Source organism: Triturus cristatus, chromosome 11, assembly GCF_964204655.1.
Source record: "Triturus cristatus chromosome 11, aTriCri1.1, whole genome shotgun sequence".
Taxonomy (NCBI): Eukaryota; Metazoa; Chordata; class Amphibia; order Caudata; family Salamandridae; genus Triturus; species Triturus cristatus.
The window spans coordinates 614,207,792-614,222,612 of NC_140594.1; the positions used below are offsets into that span (position 1 = coordinate 614,207,792).

The following is a 14,821-nucleotide window of genomic DNA, read 5'->3' on the forward strand; positions in this document are numbered from 1 at the left end:
CGCCGAATTCCAAAACAAATTAAGGCAACAACAAACAAACCTGTAGCACAGAAGTAAAAATCAGCCCAAACATGTAGCATGGAAGTGGAAATGACAATAGAAAAATGAAAAGTACCCTAATCACAGTGCGCGCTGCGGAAGGATAGTGGAAGGACACTAATTACATGAAATCAATTAGCCGAGGGTTCATGCTCCGGAGAAAAAAATGGAAATGATGCAAGGCATATGGTGGCCAATAAGGAGTCCACTAGAAAGAATGACATTCAAGCCAGCAAATAGAAAGTAATAGCCGGGCTCCAAGCTCTTTACTGTATACAATATACCTCGCAGCAACCGCTCATGCGTGCTGTTAGGCACACCTAAAAAGGGCAAAGGGGCTGCATATTACAGAAGTAAGTGGCAGACATTCGGTAGCAGTAAAAGAAAAGACGCCTCCCATACCCCCACCACCCCTGTCAGAAAGTGGCCCTAGGTGGGGCAGCCTTCTTTGCACACTTTGGGATGGCAGATGATCTAGCCAATCGGAGAGAAAAGAATGGGCTATCTCTAAAAACAGTACTTGCAGCACACCATGGCTAAAGGCCAGCAAACACGTACAAGCTGACAATCTGTAAGTTTCCCTAAGAGGGCCAAGGGGAAAACCCCCAGCAACAAGTAAAGAAATTAACATAAGTAACATGAACATTTTATTCTGCATCATGTCAATTTAACCAATATGATGTATGTGAAATGTTTGATAAATGTATTTCTGGCTGCGAACAGTAGTATGAATTTTGAAATATTCGTTTAATAAACGTGCTGCCATCTTAGATTACGAATCATCTCAATCAGTGTGTCGATTTTAAAGGGTCGAGTAGCACAACTGCTTGGGTTATGTGTTTGGTGATTTCTGGTATCATGGTTCGTAGCCGCTACAGTTGGGTAGAGTTTCTTGAGTAGTGTGAATAGGTTAGTTTTTTGTGAGTGGAGCAATAATGCATGATGTATAGATTTTGGAAGTTCATCCATCATGTACTCCAGCACCCTGTGTGTGCGTTTTTCTTTTTTCTTTTCAAGTGTTGGGTGGTTTTATTTCTATTACTCCTGGTCGGCCACAAGTATCGATTTACACCTTTTAGGACGTAGTTAAATCACATTTGTGCAATCGTAGGGAGACTGAATTGCAATTGTATCCAGGTGAGGACCAGGGCTTGGGTCCGGTTGTAAAATGGTGAGTACGGAACAGGGGTTCTTACTTACTCAAGAGTTAAAGTCTATGAAAGCTTTGGCCTAGAACAGTTTTATGTGGCCCGTGAAGGAATGTTGGTCTTTGGAAAAAAAAAAAATCCAATTACAGGAGATAGTTTTGGTGTGGTTCTTTTCAGTGGATTGGTTGGAACATGCATGTCTTTTTTCAGTACTTTGATGCGGTGTCCCCTTCTAGTGGACTGGTTGGTATGGATGTATTTTCTTTAAGTGGGTAGGTTGATATGTTTCCCCTTCCCGACGATTTCTTCTTAATGGTGTTGCTTTTTCCATAGCAGTTTGGGTTGGGGCAGATGTGTCCTTTTCCAGTAGCACTGAAGTAATACAATCTCAGTAGGAAGTAATACAGAAGCGGCATGAGAGATACCTAATGGTAGCAAGGGCATAATGCCCTAAATAACTGGTGGAAGTTTAATTTCTTGAAATGCAGGTAAAGTTATAATGACCTTGAGGAGCAAGAGAGCGCAGTGATGGTGCTACCGATGCAATGCAATGCCAATTAAACTTCTTTGGGTGATTATTACACTGCTCATACTTTATAGATCATCTAAAGGCCCTTAGTGATTTGTTGTAGAGCAGTGGCTACAATGTGGTTGTGTGCAAACGAGCATGTTAAGAAAAGACTGTGTTTTCACAAATATCCCCCTACCTGGGCATAGCTACCTGTTTGTCACGGGGGCACCAGTGGGGGCACGACTTCTGACACCCAACCTGAACGGATGGCTGATTGTTCCTTTACGCCTTGGCCACAGGACTGGTACGGGCCCTTTAATTCCACCAGAGAACCCCGTGGGGAGGAGCCGACTGTCTACACGACAGACCACGTCATCCAATCAGAGAGCTCGGGACCTGCTAAAACGAACCCGGAAGAGGAGAAGTGCGCGAAAGCCGGAGGACGAGTGAAGAGCCGAGAGAAGGAGACGGAGCAGGATCGAGTGAGCAGTGGAGAAGGAGAGACGACTAAAAGAGAGTGCGGAATCCGAGAGACGGCGCCGACGGAGCCAGGAGGCCAACGGATACGCTACTCGCCCCGCCACGTTCCTGGAGGAGCGTGGCTGGGAAAGGTACGTGATCGTATCTTGAGTCTGTCACAGTTACGGGGAGGGTCGAAGTGAATGAGACGAGGGAGGTCACGGGAGTACGGGGAGTGTTGAGGATTCCTTTTCTGTGGGTTAACCACGCTCAACCCTTCCAGCCTTCTCTGCCTACGTTCACCTCCTTACCTCACCTGAGTTGCACGAGTCGCACGAGTTGGTGGTAGTCCCCGGTGATCCCTCACAACCCTTTTCCCCCTCAAAGCGCCATTGGTCCCTACAACCCTACTCACCTTTGTGTCCCTCTGTATCTCTTCCCTGGGTCACGGACGGAGGAGGCGGAGACAGTCCCTACGGCAGAACCGGAAGGAGAGACGATCCCTGCAGAGGAACCCAAACCGGACAGTGGCCCCTGGAGCAACAGACCGCATACAGAAGCTTAACCGAAGGACGCTTATTGAGCTAATAAAAACCCGATTCATTATCTCATCTGTGGGTCCCTGTCTTGATATACTAGGCGATCCACCCCCCCCCCAGCACACCGATCCTCACAAGTGGCGAGCCAGATAGGAGTCGTGGAGAATCAGCATCCGAAACAGGATGGAGGCCATCGTGCATCAGATGAAGGAAGGACAGGCCAAGCTCGAATGGGCGGTAGAGAAGTCGTCCAGTCAGGCGGAAGCGGATCGTGCCGTCTTTACCTCTGCGATACAAAACCAAGCAAACAGCCTGATAAAACTAGCAGAGGGACATGCACAACTCCTGATTACACTGGGACAGGGAAGAGCGAGTAACCCCCCTGGAACCGTGGTGCCTCTTCAGAAATACGTGCCTGGAGACGATCCTTTGGCGTTCTTCCTGAATTTTGAACGTGCCGCGAGGGCCAGCGCCTGGCCGGCTGAACGCTGGCCCTTTTACCTCGCGTCCCTCCTCACTGGAGAAGCTCAAGCAGCTTATCAGACAGTCAACCCAGATGGGACAACCGCCTATGCTGACGTGAAACAATATGTGCTAGATCGGTTAGGCGTGGACGACGAGACACATCGCCTGAAGTTCAGACAAGAGAGGGGAGCCACGGGTGATCTGCCAAAGACCTTGTTCTTTAAATTAAAGGGAGCTGCTGACCTCTGGCTCAAACCGCATGAAGGGAACATGAACGAGGTCATGAACAAAATCTATTTGGAACAATTCTTGGAGGCGCTCCCTTATGCCACTCAACGGTGGTTAAAACAACACGCCGGTCTGACCCTAGAACAGGCCATAGAAATGGCGACGGCTTATTCTAGGGCCCAGGGTCGACCACCCCTTAAAGAATCCGAGAAACCCAGCCGTCCCCCAATACCAGCGAGACTTGAGAGGAAAACACCACGACCCCCTCCAGAGGGAAACCGACCCCGACTTCCCCGTCCCGAGAATCCCCCTTACACCTCCCCCCAATGTTATGACTGTGGAGAGTGGGGCCATATAGCACGGTTCTGTCGTAAGAAAAGGGAGAAAGACGACGAACCCATGGACGTCAGCTATGCACCCCGCTCTGTTCTATTCGCCCAGGAGTCAGGCCCCATATTTTATGTAAGTGTGACTCTTAATGGCAGGAGGGTAAGGGCTCTTCTTGACTCGGGGTGCAGACACTCTGTCATAAAACGGGAATTAGTAACCCCTTCTTGGCTCATACCTGGTAAGACAGTACACATACGCTGTATACATGGGGATGTGAGGGAGTACCCATTGGCTAGGATCACCCTAGAGATCAACAACCATGTACAGTCGGATGTAGTGGTGGGGGTGGTGGATGAACTCCCTGAATTACTTATAATAGGGATCGACTCCCCGTCGTTTACACCCCTCTTGCAAGCTGCGATCAATCCCAGGAAATATAATGTGTGTCTCACCCCTGAGCCTTGGGCGAGAGATAATCACTTTCGACTGGCCCAGTTAAACGATGCCAGTCTCACCCACGCTTGGCAGAAAGCGCGAGATCTAACGAATAGTGGAAGTCCTGTCTATCCCACCTTCACAGAAAAAAACGGGCTGTTATACCGTCTAGCCAAACCTGACGCTGTTCCTCAACTGTTGGTTCCGGCTGGATTCAGGGACCAAATCCTCTTTTTTGCACACGCTCATCTTTTAGCAGGGCATTCCGGAGCAGAAAAAACGGGGCAGGCCATCCTACAACATTTCTTTTGGCCGGGGGTCTATGCTCAGATCCAAAAATATTGCCAAGAGTGCCAAATCTGCCAGAGGCGAAACCCCTATGTTCCCCCTCCAGTTCCGTTAAATCCTTTACCCATCATTGGGACACCCTTCGACCGTCTAGGCATGGACCTCATAGGACCTCTCCCCAAGTCCGCGAAGGGTCACCAGTATGCCCTGGTGTTGATAGACTATGCTACTAGGTACCCGGAGGCGTTCCCACTGCGGGCCGCAACGACTACTGCCATCGCACAGAGACTCGTGGAAGTCTTCTCCCGTATGGGCTTCCCACGAGAGATCATTACAGATCAAGGTACTCCTTTTGTGTCCCGGTTAATGAGGCAGGTCTGTGACCAGTTGCACATTAAACATATCACCACCTCTGTTTATCACCCCCAGACAGACGGACTAGTCGAACGGTACAACGGGAGTCTTAAACTTACCTTGAAGAAGCTTCTGTCTGGGGATGGTCGGCACTGGGACCAATTACTCCCATTGGCCCTATTCGTGCTTCGCAGCCAGAAACAATCCAGCTTAGGGACCTCATCTTTTGAGCTATTGTTCGGGCGTAAACCACGAACCTTACTCGAGATTACCAAGGACAGTTGGGAACGAGAGGGGCTACAAGAGGCCGAGTCCCTGCTAGATTATACACAACAGTTACAAAACCGCCTCCATAAGTTGCGAGCATTGGCCCATACAGAATTGTCGGCGGCACAGGTCAAACAAAAAACCTTCTATGATCGAGGTACGAAGTGGCGGGAGTTAGATATAGGGGATTGGGCCCTGATACTTTTACCATCCTCCACCCACAAATTAAAAAAGGAGTGGCAAGGTCCGTTTAAAATCCTAAGAAAGATAGGGAAAACTACCTATATTCTACAGCTGAGGGGAAAGAGGACCCAGATGTTCCACATCAACTTACTAAAAAAATGGTTGGGACCCCCTCCTTCAGGAGTTCATACGGTCTCTGTAGTCACCCCTCCATCTCATACCACTCTAGAGACACCTGTCAGTCCGGATCTCACATGCGCCCAATCACGAGAAATACGGTCTCTGCTGATGGACTTTTCAGACGTATTCTCTGATCAACCAGGCAGGACCCGACTAGCCGAACATTGTATCCCTACTCCTCCGGGGGTGGTGGTGAAACAAAAGCCTTACCGGATCCCTGAGGCTCGACGAGCCGCCTTTCAGGAGGAAGTATCCAGGATGTTGGGATCAGGGGTTATAGTACCTTCCCATAGTAACTGGTGTTCCCCCGTGGTACTGGTACCCAAGCCGGATGGCAGCATCCGGTTTTGTATTGACTTCCGCGCGGTGAACAAGGTGTCCAAGCAGGATGCCTATCCTCTTCCCCGGGTGGATGAACTCATAGAACGCCTTGGTGAGGCCCGATATATCACCACTATCGACCTCACCAAGGGTTACTGGCAGATCCCTTTGGCCCCCGCGGATCAGGAAAAAAACCGCGTTCTCCACCCCTTCCGGCCACTATCATTTTACTGTTCTTCCCTTTGGGTTGCATGGGGCCCCAGCGACCTTTCAGCGGGCCATGGATGTGCTTCTGGCGCCACACTTATCCTATTCAGGGGCTTATTTAGATGACATCGTAGTTTTTAGCAAGACCTGGGAGGAGCACCTAGAGCACTTAGGGAACGTACTGAACAGTCTTCGTCAATCCGGGTTACATATCAACGCCAAGAAAACCCGAGTAGCCTTTCATAAAGTGAAGTACTTAGGGTATCTCTTGGGGGAGGGTCATATAGCACCCCAAACTGAAAAAGTAGCCGCAATCCAGTCCGTTCCCTATCCAAAGACCAAAAGGGACTTGAGGGCCTTCTTAGGGTTGGTGGGGTATTACAGACGGTTCATAGCCCAGTTTGCTACCATAGCGGGCCCCCTCACAGACTTATTGCGCAAAACCCACACCTCACCCAGGTTGCACGCCCCTTCAGTTCAAGAAGCGTCTGCATTCCAAGCACTAAAAGATGCTATTACCACCTCCCCTATATTAGTGACCCCGGATTTCGACAAACCCTTTATCCTGCAAACTGACGCCTCTGGTGTTGGGATCGGGGCGGTTCTCTCTCAGAAAGATCCCGACGGTCACGAACGCCCCATTCTTTTTCTCAGTAGGAAATTGTTTCCTAGGGAGCAGGCTTATTCCACTGTAGAAAAAGAGTGCCTTGCGGTCAAGTGGGGGGTTGAGAAACTCCGGTACTACTTAGAAGGCAGACCCTTTGTCCTATACACGGACCATGCTCCCCTCACCTGGTTGCAACGGAATCGCGGTCACAATGACAGGATCCTCCGCTGGTTCCTTGCCCTCCAACCCTATCAGATAGACGTCCAACATCGGAAAGGGGTGAATCAGGGTAATGCTGACTTTCTTTCTCGGTTCCCTTGTTCCCCCGATCGGGTCACACCAGGGGGAGGGAATTGTCACGGGGGCACCAGTGGGGGCACGACTTCTGACACCCAACCTGAACGGATGGCTGATTGTTCCTTTACGCCTTGGCCACAGGACTGGTACGGGCCCTTTAATTCCACCAGAGAACCCCGTGGGGAGGAGCCGACTGTCTACACGACAGACCACGTCATCCAATCAGAGAGCTCGGGACCTGCTAAAACGAACCCGGAAGAGGAGAAGTGCGCAAAAGCCGGAGGACGAGTGAAGAGCCGAGAGAAGGAGACGGAGCAGGATCGAGTGAGCAGTGGAGAAGGAGAGACGACTAAAAGAGAGTGCGGAATCCGAGAGACGGCGCCGACGGAGCCAGGAGGCCAACGGATACGCTACTCGCCCCGCCACGTTCCTGGAGGAGCGTGGCTGGGAAAGGTACGTGATCGTATCTTGAGTCTGTCACAGTTACGGGGAGGGTCGAAGTGAATGAGACGAGGGAGGTCACGGGAGTACGGGGAGTGTTGAGGATTCCTTTTCTGTGGGTTAACCACGCTCAACCCTTCCAGCCTTCTCTGCCTACGTTCACCTCCTTACCTCACCTGAGTTGCACGAGTCGCACGAGTTGGTGGTAGTCCCCGGTGATCCCTCACAACCCTTTTCCCCCTCAAAGCGCCATTGGTCCCTACAACCCTACTCACCTTTGTGTCCCTCTGTATCTCTTCCCTGGGTCACGGACGGAGGAGGCGGAGACAGTCCCTACGGCAGAACCGGAAGGAGAGACGATCCCTGCAGAGGAACCCAAACCGGACAGTGGCCCCTGGAGCAACAGACCGCATACAGAAGCTTAACCGAAGGACGCTTATTGAGCTAATAAAAACCCGATTCATTATCTCATCTGTGGGTCCCTGTCTTGATATACTAGGCGATCCACCCCCCCCCCCCAGCACACCGATCCTCACACTGTTTTATTTATAGAATTTCGTTTAGACAGCTTGAGTTCGATGAATAGTTGCAGACTGTAGGTATTGGGAGATAGAGGACCCATGGACTGCTGTATTCTTTCACCTAGGTCTGATTAATAATGTACCACTTTTGTATCATTGCCCCCCCTCCATTAAATAAACTGTCACATTGCATATGCATTGTTAATTTGCATAATGGGGAGGGAGGGGGTTGTGTTTTATAGACCTGCAAGTGTTTCTCTGGTTTTATTGTTGCCTGTCATTACTGGGGCCACTTCCAAAACACCCTGCAGGACTTGGGTGCAATGAGGGGGAGAGCCGCAGCCACAACGCTGACGCTGGGTACTTCAGTGCCCAGAATGCCCTCCTGATACCACCTGAGCCCTATTAGCACTATATCAAGCGCTCTGTAGTCCCGTTCGTACGGGCTTGTGTTTTATCGACCTGCAAGTGGTTCCCTGGTTTTATTGTTGCCTGCCATATCTGGGGCCACTTCCAAAACACCTTGCTGGACTTGAGTGCAACGAGGGGGGGAGCCGAAGCCACCGCTGGGGACTTCTGAGCCCAGAGTCTCCTCCTGATAGAACCTGAGCCCTATTAGCAATCTATCAAGCGCGGTGCAGTGCCGCTGCGTGGGTACACACCCGGGTGAATCCCAGGTAGGGGCAGGCCCGTCCTCGACCGGAAGAGACTGTGCTGAGCCCCATCTCTTGGCTTGCCGCTGAAGATCTCAAGGAGCTTGTTTGCCCAGCAGCCCACCTTTGACTAAGGTAGAGGAAACATTTATTCATCTATATTTCGAATGTTTGCTACCATTTAGATATTTGGCACTTGTCCAAGCATGGGGAGAAGAAGCTAATTGAGAGTGGCCCAGACCCCACTCCATTGCGTAAGAGCGTCTCCATTACCTCCATGGATCGGATTGTAGAACGTGCTGTGAATGTGGTGAGCAATGAAATAGCACTTGTTGAAAGGACTATTCCGCCGGACCTAATTCTGATCATGTTCGTGGCCTCGAAGTCCGCTCATTAACGGCCTCTCCTGATATTATCACCCCACCGCTGGGTGACTGTGCTGCTGCTTCAATGTTTCCAATGCCTTTCAATTGCCCTAATCTAAATCGCCAGTTAATATGTCATGAATGGCCCTTGCTCTTGTGACGTGAGGGATAATGCTGACTCCTCTGTATTACCTAGGAAATCCAAGCATGGAGCATGTTCGAAACAACCCTATCATGCAGCTATCGCACCAATACAGCCTGTCACTTCGCCCCGTTGTTCGGCTGCGAAGAAAGCTGATAACGTTCCTCAGCCAGGTGTGAAGAACTTTGATAGTATATCACAAAAAGGCGCACAGTAGCTATTCCCGAACTTCTTTACCCATTTAAGTACTCTGTTAAAATCAGAACTTTCTCCGGTAGTTGCATGCTTAGATGCTTTGGAATCTAAATTTCATCCTCTACACCTCATCTGGTTCCCTGGCCACATGTTGGAATATCTCCACAATCTTCAGCACCTTTGTGCTTGTCCACACTCCAACCTAATTCTGTGACCATGCTGTATGCTCTAAATGTAATCCCTTTGACTGATGGAGTTCAATCTAATAAGCATCATAGTCCTATTAATCCTATAAGTACTGTCCATGCCCCTGCCTCCTTTAACCCTTCTACTAACCCCGCAGGAAGTATCAGAGTAGAACCTCGAACGGCGACCCTTATTGAAGCTGCACCGCTTGTCAGCATTCCAGCCTAAACGTCTTCCCAAGCAGTGGTTAATCTCCTGACTGCTGCCTACCCATTTATAGTGGTTCTTATTGGGGTTCCAACCCTGTCTAAGGACCATGGTGAGTCCTTGGAAGAATTGTAAAACAGATCTTTGAACTGGCTGGTGAGACATAGAGGGTTTCCTATAGCTCATGCTAAAGATATTCTAATGGTGCTTTGCTTGGATTGGACCAGACACTAGGACACTTCGGGAGACTGTGTGATTGTTAACTTTAGGTATCCATTTCTAGCTCGTAAACTATTGTTTGGGGTTCTTCCACAGTCTGCACCTAAGAGCAATATCAACTTGGTACCACTGGGCTTTTTGTGTAGGACAGCGAATTCACCATGTTAATAGACCGAAGTCTCCTTCCATTGGGGTCCCTAACTTTATTGTCTCCCAGCCCAGGTTGCCTTCCTTTTCTACATGTATTGTTCCCTCTGGTATGTCACTTGTGGCTCCTACCCATGACGCAGTGGATTCCTGAAGTGGTCCCAAAAACCTTTTCTCCATTTTGATGGATTTGATGCCTTTTCTTCAATTGATAGACTTCTCAGGATGGGTAACTTATCTACCGTCCCATATACCAATCCTAAGGAACTTTGCCCTCCTCAAATTGGAGACTAGGACAATATTCAGGAAGACATATGTGTTGTTAACACTAGTCCTAGGTGCCAGCATAATGATGAGCATATGATATGTCATATCTCTTCAGACCTAGACGGCTGGTACAAATTTGTTACATGGAATGTGAGAGGGATATTGAGTAAGTTGAGAACCTTGGATTGGGCTTAAACCAGAAAACATGGTCTACGACCACCAAACATGTTCAGGGGTTTTCCTCTTATTTCTTAGGTGTCATACCTTCAAACGCTGGGCGAGCCAAAAGAGGGTTACAGATTCTTATCTCTAATAAGCTTCCTGTAACCTGTAAAAAGTTTTCTCAAGTAGGCCCACATTCCCAGTTGTTTTGGTTATCTATCAAAGAGGGTCCTGATTTGGTCTTGGTCAACTTTTATAACTTCTTCGATTCCACAAGTAGTAAGGTGGCTTATACACTTGAATCTGAGCTGGATGTCCTTTTACGCCATACATACTTGTTTAGTAGTACTATGGACAGGAGATTTTAAATATCCAGTCCTGTCCTTCACCAGCCAAACATGTATGTGGTCATACAAATCTGGATAGGGAAGGTGCACCATACCCACACATAACTTTTGAAGATGAGGAAAAGCTAGATACACAATACATTTTTAATCAGTCTTTGTATGTTTTGAAATAGAAAAGGATACACCAGAGGGGGTAAATACTCTACTGAAACCCTTCTGCATGATATAAGACATAAGAAAAGTGTACGTTTCGTTGAAAGTTGATTACGCGTAAGGTCCTCGTTCGCAGGCCAATTCATAATAAAGTGTAAAACTACATCCACATCCCAAAAAAGGGGAATATTTAGGTTGTGGAGGAAGTACCATCCTTATACCTCTTAACACTTTGCAAACTAAAGGGTGTTTCCCGGCTGGTCGTCCCTCAACATGGGGATGTCCGGCAGATATAGCTGACCGAAAATTGTTCACAGTTCGGTAAACTAGGCCTTGCGTCACTAGGTCTGATAAGAAATTTACAATTATATTGATACCGGATCCCTCCCGTTCACCACACCAAGCCACCCATCGACTCCAGGCGCAGTCATATCGTTTGTAGGTAGAGAGGGCCCGGGATTTGGACAGGAAAAACAAAGTTTTGTCTGAAACTCCAGGCACTTGCCAACATCTCCTGAAAGCCGCCATACCATGAGGTACAATAGCCCCTACTCCACCAGGGGGTGAAGATGACCTACCGGATCTGTTAGAAGACCTGCTCGGGGCTGAATGCGAATTGGAAGGACGCAGGTTAGTTCCATCACCATTGGAAAACAGGACTGCACATTCTATATCGGCGTAATCAATATCACCTCCGTTATTTGTCTGCTCACTTACGCCAGAACCCTCGGAATCATTGAAAATGGAGGGAAAGCATATGATGGATCCATTGCCAAATTCTGTAGGAACGCATCCAAACTCAGTGCTTGTGGGTCTGGTCTCCAACTGTAAAACTTTAGAAGCTGAGCATTGAGTCGCAATGCAAAAAAATGTATTGAGCAGGGGCCCCTGCGTACATTCAGAATCTGGAATACTTGCGGATGTAATTTCCAGTCGCTGGAATCCCGAAGGAAATGGGAATTCCAGTCCGCTCTGACATTGGTCGAGCCCGGAATGTATTCCGCCATCACTGAAATTTGGTTATGGAGGCAAAAAATCCTTCGCTATCTCCACCAGCAGACGGGATCTGGTTCCTCCAAGACGGTTAATGTAACGCACCGCTGACACATTGTCCATTGGTGAGAGGATGCAACAACTCGTCCTGTGTGGAGCTGAGGTCCGAAACGCAAATGACCCCGCCAGCAACTCCAGACAGTTGATGTGGAGGGCTAGCTCCTCGGAGGACCACCAACCTCCCGTTTCCATCGATCCACAACAAGCTCCCCAGCCCCATGGGCTGACATCTGATTCTATCACAACCTCCGGTACTGAAGCGAAAATGGCCCTGCCGTTCCAGGCATCCATATGCTCCAGCCACCAATTCATTTCCGTCCTGACTTCCTCCGTCGGCTCTATCTGTTCCCAATAAGACAAGCCCTTGCGCAGATGTAGGATTTTCTGTCATAATGATTATGGGGATGCACTAAATTCGATTATTCCCAAACATGACCAATTGTTGCTGAAGTGCGAATGTGGTGATAACTGGGAGCAAATTCCATCCTTTACAGGTAGAAATGCTTCATCATTTATTGATCATGTGTTGATATCTGCTTTTGGCAGCCATTTGTGTGGTACCCCAAGGAGTGTTCAGTTGGCATTGAGTGTTAATGATTTATTCTGATGCCTTTTCTTTTCTGTTGTAAGAAATGTGTAGCTCGTCCATTAGTCTAGATAACAAACAACACCATTCCCAGTAGGCCCAATGATGTGTGAGTCAGATGGGCAAGAATAGAGCCAAATCGAATATTACAGAGCTAGTAAATAGGAACCATTTTTATATGAGTTACTGTTTAAAGGAAGAGGTGACCACTAACGAGTTGCTGTCTAGCTTTAAACACATTACTTGTTCTATTAACTCACTCTTGACGCAGAATTTGAATCCTTCCCGAACAAGGAACCAGGGATGATGGTTCGACCATTCATGTACCAAGGCTTCCCAGCAATTGAAACGGGCCCTACATTCCTACCCACAGGATAATACCTTAATTAATTCCCTTCGCCTTAAATATAGGTGGGTCCTTGCAGCATGAAAGTAGGTGTTACAGGAGGAGGCATGGTCTAAACTAACTATAGCCGTGGAATCTAAAGACCACAGCTATTTTGGGATACGGTCAGAGCTCCTTTCTTAAAAAATGATAGTATCCCAGAGCTTAACTCCTGCATTTCCTGTGAAGCATGGGTAGCGCATTTCTCTGCAATTTTGCCCAGAGCAGCGTGATTAGCAGCCTAGAAGCTTGTGTTGGGAGGGTAGCTGGGACCATCTCCCATTAGATATTCCCTTTGACAAAGTCACCCTAGCTTTGCATTATCGTGCCAGTGGTAGGGCTCAAGGGCCCGATGGGGTGCCCGTAGATGCTTTTAAATCAATGGTAGAACTATGGAGCCCCATTTTTATAGTGTTTAATGCAGCTGCTGTCAGCATGATCTTTATTTCCTGGAGTATTTCAATAGTTAAACCCATCTATAAGAAGGATGATAAATCAGACTCCAAAAACTATCGTCCAATTTCACTTTTATATTCATCAGTCAAAGTGATGAGCAGGATTTTACTTATGAGATTCGAGGAGTGGGTGCAGGAATCTTTTCTTCTATCCAGAGCCCAGTTTTGTTTCAGAAAGAGTATAGGTACAGTGTGTTAATTTAGATCTCCTGGTTGAAAAATATACATGAGCTAAACCAGAATCCTTATACTTTTTTGTTTTTCTGATGCAAGCAGTGCTTTTGACCTTGTTGACCATGCTCTTCTGAGGTTGTCACTGCTTTCCCTTGGTGCCCCGAAGGCCATTATTAGGTCTCGCCTAGGCAGCGTGCATATACTGTGCTAGGAGAGGGCCTTTAGGAATCGGTCTTCACTTTTCAAGCACTCGTTCTTGTGGCGGCATCCACCTTGCGGGAGCGAGCAGCAGCGCGCAAGGGCCATCTGTTTGTAATTAACGTGGCCGTGCCGCTGCTTGCTCCCGCAAGGTGGATTCCGCCCCAAGCACGAGTGCTTGAATAGTGCAGACTGCTTGTTCTAGATTTCTTTGTGTCCATAGGGTCCTTCACTTTACCATATGGTTGCACTAATGGAGACTCACAGATGCTCATGTTGTGTTTATATGTTTAGAATGTGTTGTTTTAAATAGCATACGTGTGCAGATGCATGTTTTTATTTCATTGTAGGGTTGGTTATGTATGGTAGTGCTGGCAGTTGTCAGTTGCAACTACTTATTAGAGGTGTGCGTCACGCTCATTTGGGCTCCTGATATCTATGTATGTTGTTTCAATAAACATCATACCAACACTTCCTACTTGCAAGAATTATTTATTACTTGAGGATTTGCTGTCAAAAACTCCATGCAACAATCTCTGATCAAGAATGTTCACCAAAATAAAGATTTCTACCTTTGGTATCTTGATTAACACAGTGGTTTTTCCTCAAGTTTCACTATATCCTGTAGAGAGAAAAATGGACAACTCAACGTAATTATATGTTCTGTTATACAGCCTAGGTAAATGTAAATGTCAAGGTACTTACAGAGCGCACTGTCACCAGACGGACACCTTGCAGTGTCGCCTTTGCGGTTTCCTGGCGCTGATACTCATACCGCTGTGGAACCCCTCCTGGCTTTCCCTGTGAAGTGTCCACTCCTGGGCACCCCCAGGGTGAAGCCAGGCCTCCTTAGCGCTGTTGGGGCCGGTGTGGAGGCTAAGCAAGCTATTGCCCAGAGTTGCAGCGTGGGGCCCATGATTAGAATAGGCACCGAAGCGAGAATAGACAGGTCCGAGGAAATTGAGCCCGAGCTCAGCCGAGGCGGGAATCGAACCCTGGTCCCTGGCCAGAACTCTGCTTCAGGGTCTGCCACTCTAACCATTGAGCCACACTCCTCCACTAGCTAGGGACGCGGTCAGTTGGAGATGGCAAAAAATACACGGCATG

General features: G+C 48.2%; 1 protein-coding gene across 3 annotated transcripts in view; it reads left to right on the plus strand.

Moving 5' to 3' along the window:
• Positions 1-14,821, plus strand: part of SLC39A14 (solute carrier family 39 member 14) — a 288,443-nt gene that overhangs the window by 22,839 nt on the left and 250,783 nt on the right. Inside the window, exons 2-3 of one of the 3 annotated variants that reach the window (XM_085633969.1) lie at positions 1,998-2,309; positions 7,000-7,311. The exons of the other annotated variants lie outside the window; for them this stretch is intronic. The gene's annotated coding sequence lies outside the window, so the exon portion shown is untranslated. The remainder of the gene's footprint in view (positions 1-1,997; positions 2,310-6,999; positions 7,312-14,821) is intronic. 3 annotated transcript variants of the gene reach the window in all.